The sequence below is a fragment of the Pholcus phalangioides genome, unplaced genomic scaffold (genome assembly GCF_987345545.1).
Source record: "Pholcus phalangioides strain wild (caught in Gottingen) unplaced genomic scaffold, Ppha-v1.0 ptg000001l_1, whole genome shotgun sequence".
NCBI lineage: Eukaryota > Metazoa > Arthropoda > Arachnida > Araneae > Pholcidae > Pholcus > Pholcus phalangioides.
The window spans coordinates 1,820,162-1,824,034 of NW_028301594.1; positions in this window are offsets into that span (position 1 = coordinate 1,820,162).

The window sequence follows — 3,873 nt, forward strand, 5'->3', positions numbered from 1 at the left end:
TAGCTGGCTCTTAGGGCTTTCTATCGACGTTTCGGAAATCAAGTAGACATTCTGACAATGATAATGTCCATCAACGTTTAATCAATTTGGCCATATATTTTTTCAAATACCAGGCAATCAGCTTACCAAAGATACGGGATATTGCCAATTATCGCCAAAAATCACGATAAAGGAAAACTTCCAATTAGTGATAAAATCACCGGAAAAATTACCAATCGTGAGTAACGAATCGCTATCCGAAATCGCATGGACTAAAATAAACTGCACAAATACAGTCGAATTCGAGAAGAGACCGCGGAAGAATCGCTTCGTTAAAACAAAATTTCGTTATAAAGGAATTCCAGGTTACCTAGCATTGTTCCTATGTAAACTTCTTTGATGGATTATAGAAAAGTGTTCGTTAAAACGAGATTTTCGCTATAACGGTATTCGTTAAAACGGGATTCGTCTGTATATAAATAACAAATTTGTGAGGTGAACATTCAAAGATCTAGTCATAATTACCTCAATATAATTTATAAGTTGGGAAAATAATTTTAATAGTTCATATCATGAAGAATAAAAGACTACAGGATGACTTCATTGAAAACTTGAAATAACGGCACATTTTTGCATGAAAGTCGGGATTAACTAAAATTTGAAGAATTTATGGTAGATGACGGCACTACATCAAGCATTACGCAGAAACAAACTTCGCATTAGGTTCATAATACTTAAAACATGCACATTTTCCAGCACGGCCCAGGTCTTCTTCGACCACCTGCCTGCTTATCTCTCTCTTCATTGAGACAGAGTGGTGGCGCATGATCTGGCTAATAGGAGGAGGACTAAAATTTTACGTGAAAATGTGGGAATGTCCAGGGAAATACGGGTGGGAGTATAGTCACCCCTTGTTCAACAGCTGATTTAAGCGAATGATGAATTTAGGAAAGAAAATTCAACTCCCTCCATGGATAATTAAACCCCCGTCCTCTTACACACTGGGCGAGCTTTCTAGACCACTACGTTAAAGAAGCAACTAACTTCTTTCTTTAGAGCTCGTATGCACTGAACGAGGCCGTAAACCTTTATGTGAGCAATTAGCCGAGTAAGGTCTGACTGCTCTTGCACGTTCCTGTTCAGCTCGAAAGCCGGGTTTTCCTAGGAGCAGGCTATCTGCTGCGCGTCCAGCGTGAAAACTGATTGGTCAAAAAAACTGAATTTCAGGTTTTTAACCAATCAGCATTTTCACGCTGCACACGACGCAAAAATTCTACTCCTAGGAAAACCCGGCTTTAGGAAAAAAGTTTGTATGTTCCGTAGCCAAGAGTAGAAGTAAAATGAATGGCAATAAAAAAAAATTATATTCTATTGATTTTATTTCTGTTGGGCTGTTGCCACTAAACCTTTTAATTCAATTTTTTAATATTTTTATATGGGGTCATTCAATTATTACGTCAGCATCGAGGGACTTTTGATGACAAGGGGGGAAGGGGGATTTGAAGGTTGCTTACGTCATCAACCACCACTTTTTGAAGATATGAAATATTCTAAGCTGATGACGAAATTTTGCTGACAAGGGGGGGGGGCGGGTCAAAAATGGCTGAAAATCTGCTTACGTAATACTTAAATGGCCCCTATTTGTACTTGATTTGTTTAAAAAAAGGTATTTAAAAAAACCTGTTAAAGATAGAGACAAAAGGCTTAAAGCATTTGAAAAAAAAGGTTTCAGTTTTTCTTACTTCCATCCATTTTACTTTCATGCTTGCTTTCATTCTTTGTAACACCCATGTTGCAAATAACATGATAAGATATGTTATAAAAGCTCCGTGTCACTAAAATTTTTACATGAGCACCTTTAAAAGTGCTCATGTAGAATTTTTGTAGTACTGTAAATAGGAAAAAGAATTTCTCTTTCTCTTTCAAATGCTTCAAGCCGTTTACCTCCATCTTAAATAGATTTTTTAATTTTTTTGTTTTTTTTCAGATCATGGCAGCTCTGCACCACCCTGTATTTCAATGATCCCTCTTTCCTGAATTTCTATCCACTATTCCCTGGCGCTCTTTTGTTTTGTCGAATAAACATTTTGAAAAATTTCAGAATTTTTGGTGCAATAGTACGAATAATAATCGTACGAACTTAAAAACTGCAATCTGAGAAAACCACGTTCATAGTGTTTTTTCTGACACATTTACACTATAATTCATTACTTCTTTCTTTTATTTTGAAAGAACAAATTAACTGATTGACACGAAATTTTTAATATTTTATTTGTAATCGAATGAAATATTTTTTGAAGTCATTTTTCAAAATTTGACTTCAATGGTCGTGACACCCCTTAATCGGATCGTATCAATATATTCTAACTACAGTGTGTAATCATGTTTTAATTAAATAAAGTTCAATATAACGATATTTTGTATATGAGAATAAACCGTCGAACTTCAAAAATAAACAAAAATTTGAATAACAAAACGCATAAGTGCATTTTCTTCCTCCTTTAAAATGGAGTTGAACGTGTTCGAGCGTTACTGTTTTTTTTTGACTCAGGGGTTGATGATTGGTTTGGCGGAGCTGTTACTGCTGAGCCTCTCTCTGATGATTCCGGTGATGGATCAGTTACCAACGAGTCTTTTTCTGACGTCGATGGAGTCGGTGTTGGTGCGTCTTTATCAGGAGGCGGTGGCGAGACTGTCTTTACCGATGATCTATCAATCGACTGGGATCTTGAAGAGGTGGATCTCAGAATTGCCTTGGCTGATTCTCTAGCTTTCGCTCTTATAGCTTTCTGCTTGAAACTCAAGATAAAAGCGAAAACTATAGCAAGCACCTAAGAGGCAAAACCAACAACGAAAGTTTTGTTATAAGGCGGTTAAAAAAACCGAGCACGCAATTGAAATAGCTTTCCAATTTTTTTCCCCTAAATCTGAGCTTTAGAGCTGGAACTGAGACCTTTGAAAGGCACTTTTGTCCAGTGAGAATTTAGCACGGTGGTAGAACGACCAAGCGTATATTTAGAGTTTTGTCGCTAGGAGACGCTATTGTACAGTAGAATGTCTCGATTACGGACACCCTCGGGATCACGGCCACAACTACATGCTTGGTCAGCCGGGAAAAGTAAGCCCTTATAATGTTGGAGATGTTAATGGTTGAAATTAGCGCCCTTTCTGGTCCGGCACCCAGGTGTTCAGATCAACCTGCTTCCCCCTCCACTCAGTTGCGGCTCTGCTCGGGATAGAAGGTTTTGTCCGCTAACGAGGAAATATACAGTAAAATACATGAAGCCCATCGACGTAAGTATCCATTAATGGGAGGTGTTCGCTAACGGGGAGTATGCGTTATGGAAAGTTCCACTGTACGTGCTATTATTCAACCCATAGCCTAACGAACTTATTTGTCACATCGCGGCCTTTCTCAGAAAAAAAAAATCCTCATCGCGCCCCCGCCATTGCTAAGCCAATCCTTAAGGTCCCATGATGCATCTGCAATGTTTACTACCCTCACCCGGTTCTTCCGTTCCGTGACCTTTTCCCCCTTCTTTGGGAGACACTGATCCAACCAATTTCAAAATTCTTCGAATTGTGATGTCTTGTGCAACTGTTGGGGCTGTAACTACGTACTTGACCAGCTGGAACACACCAGACCAACTTACCCTCTCCCAGTTGTGACTCTGTTATCTAGCTATGTTACACATGCTTAAATATTGTTAAGGCCTTAATACCGAGGGTGACATGAAATCATCATCCATGAAATCTCACTCAGTGAGACAATAATTTTGCTGCTCTTTATTATATTTGCATTTGCTTTCACAATATGACGTAAGACTGGTGTGGTTTTGATTTTACCACTCAATTCAAGACCTGCCCAGACCTACAACGTTACAAATACAACGC